We start from the raw sequence: 8,070 nt of genomic DNA, 5'->3' as shown, positions 1-8,070 counted from the left end.
TTATTGTGGTGTTAAGATTTCACAGAACCTTTATTTAAAAAAATGGACACAGACTGAGGAAAAGGTGAAATGCGCAGGAGTGATTAAAGATTTGATTAATGAAATAGGTTATGTGACCAATGGCGGATGAAGTGAAGGACAGCGAGCAGAGTAAGAGAAACTGAGAACATAGAACAGTACATCATAGCAACAGGTCCATGTCATATCTGCCAAAATGATGCCAAACTAAACTAATCTTCTCTGCCAGCATGTGATCCATATCCCTCCAATCCTTACATATCCATGTGCCTATTTAAAAGCCTCTGAAACACCACTATAACATCTGGCTCCACTACCATGCCTGGAACCACATTCCAGGCAGCCATCAATCTTTGTGTTAAAAACCTGCCCGCACATTTCCTTTAAACTTTGCCCCTCTCACCTTAAAGCTATGCCCTCTTGTCTTTGATATCCCCATGCTTGGAAATGGGTTTTACCTTCTCTATGCCTTCCATAATTATATATACTTTCAGGTCTCCTCTTAACCTCCAATGCTCAGGGGAAAACCAATCCAAGTTTATCCAACTTCTCCTTACACCAAATACACTGTAATCCAGGCAACATTCTGCTAAACCTCTTCTAAACTCTCTTCAAAGCTTCCACACCATTCTTGTACTAGAGTGACCAGAAATGCACAAAATACTCTGAATGCCGTCTATCCAAAGTTTAAAAAAAGCTGCAATATGGAAGCAATGTTTTATAAAAACTCTCGTTGTTTTTCGATAAATATTTTCAATACCTTTATAGTCAGGTGTGGTTGCAAGACTGGACCAGCTTATTTACTGTGGAACAGAGTCAAGGGCACTCGCTTCAAGGACAGACTCCAAGTTAAAGGGTCCTTAGAAATGTTCCTTCCAGCTGCGACTGACTCTCTCCATCCTTGACAATTTCACTGTGCTCTTGACTCTCAGCGGGATGAGCCTTGGGGCATTTGGACCAAAGGTGGTCTTGATAACAGCAAACAACGTTTGCCCATCATGACTACCAGCGGGTTGCTAGATCTCCTGCAGTCTTTCTGCTCACCATCTGTTCATTAGGCCATGGGTTGCCTGTTGGATCTCTGCCACTTTGCAATGCCAATAACTACTAAAGGCAATTTGCCACAGGGCAAAGCAACATGATAACAATAGACTAATGGGGCCTAAAGTACACAGCCTGCTTTACACGATTACTGCAAGCAGTCAGGGCTAATCTTGTTGTTTAATGGCTTATTGCCATTAACAGGAGGCCCAATGAGATAAGCAGCTAGCAACCATTATGGCTGTAATGGGCATCCATGCAAACAAGTTACTGCGGACTGCTGATGCTGGTTTACAAAAAAAAAAGCATGATGCTGCCTGACCCACTGAGTTTAGACTTTAGAGATACAGCACGGAAACACACCCTTCGGCCCACCGAGTTGCGCCAACCAACAATCACCCCGTAAACTAGCTCTATCCTACACACAAGCAACAATTTACAATTTTACCGAAGCCAATCAACCTACAAACCTGTATTTCTTTGGCGTGTGGGAAAAACCAGAGTACCCAGAGAAAACTCACACGGTCACAAGGAGAACGTACAAACTGCATACAGACAGTCTTCAAGGTCAGGATCAAACCCAGGTCTCTGGCGCAGGAAGGCGGCAATTCTACCACTGCACATTTCTACTACTGTGCTGCCCTAAGTTACTCCAGTACTCTAACTTTTTTAGCTGGAGTTGCATCTGTACACAGCAAGGTTTACAGGGTCTCCCAGCAGTTATGTGCTACTTCCTTCAACAGGTTACTAACATTACAAATAGTCTGAAACATTTCTGGTTTGGAGCCCTTCATCTGAACCAGCAAAGTGTCAAGGCAACTCTGTGTCTAAATTGTGGAGATGGGGAGGGATGGAGAAAACAGAGAGAATGTCTGACAGAGTTGGCAAAATAACATCTATCTACAGTGGCTTGCAAAAGTATTCATACCCCTTGAACTTTTCCACATTTTGTCACGTTACAACCACAAATGTAAATGTATTTTATTGGGGTTTTATGTGATAGACCAACACAAAGTGGCGCATAATTGTGAAGTGGAAGGAAAATGATACATGGTTTTCAAATGTTTTTACAAATAAAAAACTGAAAAGTGTGGCGTGCAAAAGTATTCAGCCCCCTTTACTCTGATACCCCTAAATAAAATCCAGTGCAACCAATTGCCTTCAGAAGTTACCTAATTAGTAAATAGAGTCCACTTATGTGTAATCTAATCTCAGTATAAATCAGCTGTTCTGTGAAGGCCTCAGAGGTTTGTTAGAGAACATTAGTGAACAAATAGCATCACGAAGCCCAAGGAACACACCAGACAGGTCAGGGATAAAGTTGTGGAGAAGTTTAAAGCAGGGTTAGGTTATAAAAAAAATCCCAAGCTTTGAACATCTCACGGAGCACTGTTCAATCCATCATCCGAAAATGGAAAGAGTATGGCACAACTGCAAACCTACCAAGACATGGCCATCCACCTAAACTGACAGGCCGGGCAAGGAGAGCATTGATCAGAGAAGCAGCCAAGAGGCCCATGGTAACTCTGGAGGAGCTGCAGAGATCCACAGCTCAGGTGGGAGAATCTGTGCACAGGACAACTATTAGTCGTGCACTCCACAAATCGGGCCTTTATGGAAGAGTGGCAAGAAGAAAGCCATTGTTGAAAAAAGGCCATAAGAAGTCCCGTTTTCAGTTTGCCACAAGCCATGTGGGGGACACAGTAAACATGTGGAGGAAGGTGCTCTGGTCAGATGAGACCAAAATTGAAATTTTTGGCCTAAATGCAAAACGCTATGTGTGGTGGAAAACTAACACTGCACATCACTCTGAACACACCATCCCCACTGTGAAACATGGTGGTGGCAGCATCATGCTGTGGGGATGCTTTTCTTCAGCAGGGATGGGGAAGCTGGTCAGAGTTGATGGGAAGATGGATGGATCAAATACAGGGCAATCTTGGAAGAAAACCTGTCTGCAAAAGACTTGAGACTGGAGCGGTGGTTCACCTTCCAGCAGGACTACGACCCTAAACATACAGCCAGAGCTACAATGGAATGGTTTAGATCAAAGCATATTCATGTCTTAGAATGGCCCAGTCAAAGTCCAGACCTAAATCCAATTGAGAATCTCTGGCAAGACTTGAAAATTGCTGTTCACAGACGCTCTCCATCCAATCTGACTGAGCCTGAGCTATTTTGCAAAGAAGAATGGGCAAAAATTTCAGTCTCTAGATGTGCAAAGCTGGTAGAGACATACCCCAAAATACTTGCAGCTGTAATGGTAGCGAAAGGTGGTTCTACAAAGTATTGACTCAGGGGGGCTGAATACTTTTGCACGCCACACTTTTCAGTTTTTTATTTGTAAAAAAAATTGATAACCACGTGTCATTTTCCGTCCACTTCACAATTATGCGCCACTTTGTGTTGGTCTATCACATAAAATCCCAATAAAATACATTTACGTTTGTGGTTGTAATGTGACAAAATGTGGAAAAGTTCAAGGGGTATGAATACTTTTGCAAGCCATTGTATATCTATACATATATTACTAAATATCACTCATCTTGTTTATTTCTATCTATGTCTGTTTGTGCGGGGTTCCTGGAACTACACCAAAACGGTACACGATGGCGCCACAATTTTTGGACCACCTTACTCACAATTGTCTTGTCGTGTCTTTTTTTTAATAAAATTTTGTTCATATTTATGTTATATTTTACAATTTAATCACATTTTTAACTTTACAAAACCCCACTTTGAGAAACATGACTTAAACACTACAGTGGCAGTTACAGCTATGACATCACCATGGGCTTGCAGCCCTGCCCACTACATAGTTGCAAATCCCAGAGTCCTGGCAGCAAGTGCAAGTGCAATTGGACTTTTTTTAAAGTTTAATGAGAGAGGGTGAATAAGGGGAAATGAGCCGCCCCTGAGCAGTTGGGGGCTATGGGTGAGTGGTGGAATATTGTGTTATGGGAACTGGTTGCGTTGGGGGAACGGGTGAGTAGTGGAATATTGCGTTCGGGAACGGGTTGCGTTGGGGGACCAGGCCTCCCATGGGGCTATGGGTGAATGGGTGAATGGGTGAATATTGCGTTGGGGGGATAGACTGGGTAAATGCACAATCTTTTGCCCAGAGTAGAGGTTTCGAGAATCTTCCTGATAATTCCTGACAAACAATCTTCCTGATATAGTAGTGGCCAGAGGATCTGGGGTGACAGATGAACTGAAGGAAATCCACATTAGGCAGGAAATGGTGTTGGATAGACTGATGGGACTGAAGGCTGATAAATCCCCAGGGCCTGATGGTCTGCATCCCAGGGTACTTAAGGAAGTGGCTCTGGAAATCTGGATGCATTGGTAATAATTTTCCAATGTTCTATAGACTCAGGATCAGTTCCTGTGGATTGGAGGGTAACTAATGTTAATTTGGATAGCATTTGGATAGCAGTAACAGGATCCGTCCTAGTCAGCATGGATTTACGAAGGGGAAATCATGCTTGACTAATCATCTGGAATTTTTTGAAGATGTAACTAAGAAAATGGACAAGGGAGAGCCAGTGGATGTAGTGTACCTGGACTTCCAGAAAGCATTAGATAAGGTCCCACATAGGAGATTAGTGGGAAAAAGTAGGGCACATGGTATTGGGGGTAGAGTGCTGACATGGATAGAGAAGTGGTTGGCAGACAGGAAACAAAGAGTGGAGATTAACGGGTCCCTTTCAGAATGTCAGGCAGTGACTAGTGGGGAACCGCAAGGCTCGGTGCTGGGACCGCAGCTATTTACAATATACATCAATGATTTGGATGAAGGGATTCAAAGTAACATTAGCAAATTTGCAGATGACACAAAGCTGGGTGGCATTGTGAACTGTGAGGAGGATGCTATGAGAATGCAGGGTGACTTGGACAGGTTGGGGGGGTGGGTAGATGCATGGCAGATGAAGTTTAATGCGGATAAATGTGATGTTATCCACTTTTGTAGTAAAAACAGGAAGGCAGATTACTATCTAAATGGCGTCATGTTGGGAAAAGGGGAAGTACAACGGGATCTGGGGGTCCTTGTACATCAGGTACAGCAGGCAGTGAAGAAAGCGGATGGCATGTTGGCCTTTATAACAAGAGGAATCGAATATAGGAGCAAAAAGGTCCTTCTGCAGTTGTACAGAGCCCTAGTTAGACCACACCTGGAGTATTGTGTGCAGTTTTGGTGCCCTAATTTGAGGAAGGACATTCTTGCCATTGAGGGAGTGCAACGTAGGTTTACAAGTTTAATTCCCGGGATGGTGGGACTGTCATATGCTGAGAAAATGGAGCACTCTGGAGTTTAAAAGGATGAGAGGCAATCTCATTGAAACATATAAGATTGTTAAGGGCTTGGACACGCTAGAGGCAGGAAACATGTTCCTGATGTTGGGGGAGTCCAGAACCAGGGGTCACAGTTTAAGAATAAGGAGTAAGCCATTTAGAATGGAGACGAGGAAACACTTTTTTCCCACAGAGAGTGGTGAGTCTATGGAATTCTCTTCCTCAGAGGGCGGTGGAGGCAGGTTCTCTGGATGCTTTCAAGAGAGAGCTAGATAAGGTTCTTAAAAATTGCAGAGTCAGGGGATATGGGGAGAAGGCAAGAACGGGGTACTGATTGGGGATGATCAGCCATGATCACTTTGAATGGCGGTGCTGGCTCGAAGGGCCAAATGGCCTACTCCTGCACCTATTGTCCATTGTGTATTGAGAACCAGAGGACATAGGGTTAAGGTGAGGGAGGGAAATATTTAAGGAGAACCTGAGGGGGTAAATTTTTTACTCAAGGAGTGGTGAGTGTATGGAACGAGCTGCCAGAAAAAGTAGTTGAGGCATTTAGACAGATACATGGATGGAGTAGGTTTAGAGGGATATGGGCCAAAAGCTGGTTGGTGAGACTAATGCAGATGGGGTATGTTGGTCGGTGTGGGCAAGTTGGACTGAAGGGCTTATTTCCATGCTGTATGACACTACGACTCTACAACATGGGCTCTCTGCCTGCATCTTTGCTGATACACGGTGCAATGTTTGAGTTCCACTCAGAGACTGTCCCTCAGCCCTCCTTTCATTACGATGATGTATGGAGAATAATGTGGAAAATTGCCAAGGTACATCCTGTTCACAAAAAGAGGGAAAAATCAAATCCAGCTGATCACCGCCCGGTCAACCTCAATCAACAACACGATGATGGGAAGTGCTACTGACACAGTGCTGTTAGACATCATTTACTCACCAGTTAGTTGCTCACAAATGCTGACTTCAGCTATCACCTCGGATTTGGTCCAAAAATGGATAAATTGCTAAATGCCAGATGTGAGGTCAGAGTGATTGTCCTTTGTATGAATGCTGCTTTTGGAATCCAGAAATCTTGGTGCAATTGATGGATATCAGTGCTTAGAGTCATACTCACTCATACCTCACTAGTTAGTTAGTTAGTTTAAGAAAGAACTGCAGATGCTGGTAAATCGAAGGTAGACACAAAATGCTGGAGTAACTCAGCGGGTGAGGCAGCATCTATGGAGTGAACGAATTGGCCACATTTCGGGTCGAGACCCTTCTACAGACAGTTAGTTAATTAATTTAGTTTACTGTCACATGTACTGCGGTACTATAAGAAACTTTTGTTCCATGCCAACTAGTCAGCAGAAAGCCAATGCATGATTACAATCGATTGTTCCACAGTGTACATGATAAAAGGAATGACGTTTAGTGTAAGATACTGTAAAGTCCAGTAAAGTCCAATTAAAGATAGTCCAAAGGCCTCCAATGAGATAGTAGCTCAGGACTACTCTTCAGTTGGTTCCAGTCGGTGACTGCCAATCACCCCCCCCCCCCGGACACTTATTATTTATTTTTTATTCAAATCGTTTCCTATGTCGCTCTTCAAGGGAGATGCTAAATGCATTTCGTTGTCTCTGTACTGTACACTGACAATGACAATTAAAATTGAATCTGAATCTGAATCTGAATCTGAATCTGAAATTGCCTGATAGAGTTGTAGTTGTTGGAGACTAATCACCACACCCCCCAGGCCAATACAACTGGCATTCCTCAAGCAATGCCCTAGGCCCAACTGCTTCAACAATGATCTCCTTTCTACAGCAAGATCAGAAGTGAGAATGTTCATAAACAATTGCACTATGGACAATGCTCAAGCCCATCTATAATTTATCGTCAATGAAGCAGCACATGCCCATATGCAGCAAGACCTACACAACATTGAGGCACATTGATAAATATCAAGATATGATACGAGATACGAGATACAAGATACGAAGGCAGCATCTATCATGAAGGAACCACCATGTGGGCCATGCCCTCTCCTCGCTGCCACCTTTGGGCAGGAGGTAAAGAAGCCTGAAGGCACACCACACCAGGTTTAGAATTAGCTACTTTCTAACACCAATCAGCTTCTCAATCTAACCTGCACAACAGTAATCCCAGGATGGAAATGTCAAAGACTATAGGGCACAGCAATTCAGCTGAAAGAGACAAAGTTTAAAAGTGATGTATACGGCAAGTTTATTTTTACACAAGGGGTGATGGGTGCCTGGAACATGCTGCCAGGGATGATGGTAGCAGCAGATACATTACAGATACAGTGGTATTTAAGAGACTATTAGATATGCATATGTATATGCCTTGAATGGGGGGGATATGGATCATATGCAGGCAGATGAGATTAGTCCATCTCAGCGTTATGTTCAGTACAGACATTGTGGCTGACAGTCCTTGTTTCTGTGCTGTATTTTTCTATCGACGATAGACACAAAGTGTTGGAGTAACTCAGCGGGTCAGGTAGCATCTCTAGGATAAAAAGGATGGGTGACATTTCGGGTTGGAATCCTTCTTCAGATCCTTTTTACACACTGTATTTTCCAATGTTCTACTGACCTGAACAGGCCTACTTCTGTGTCCCAACAACCAAGTAAGCAAGGTCTAGGTTCAATAGGACAGCAGATTTGAAGGGACTATGAATGTCCATTCTCCCATATCTTATTC

This window comes from Leucoraja erinacea, chromosome 15, assembly GCF_028641065.1.
Source record: "Leucoraja erinacea ecotype New England chromosome 15, Leri_hhj_1, whole genome shotgun sequence".
Taxonomy (NCBI): Eukaryota; Metazoa; Chordata; class Chondrichthyes; order Rajiformes; family Rajidae; genus Leucoraja; species Leucoraja erinaceus.
This window is presented reverse-complemented; position numbering follows the sequence as displayed.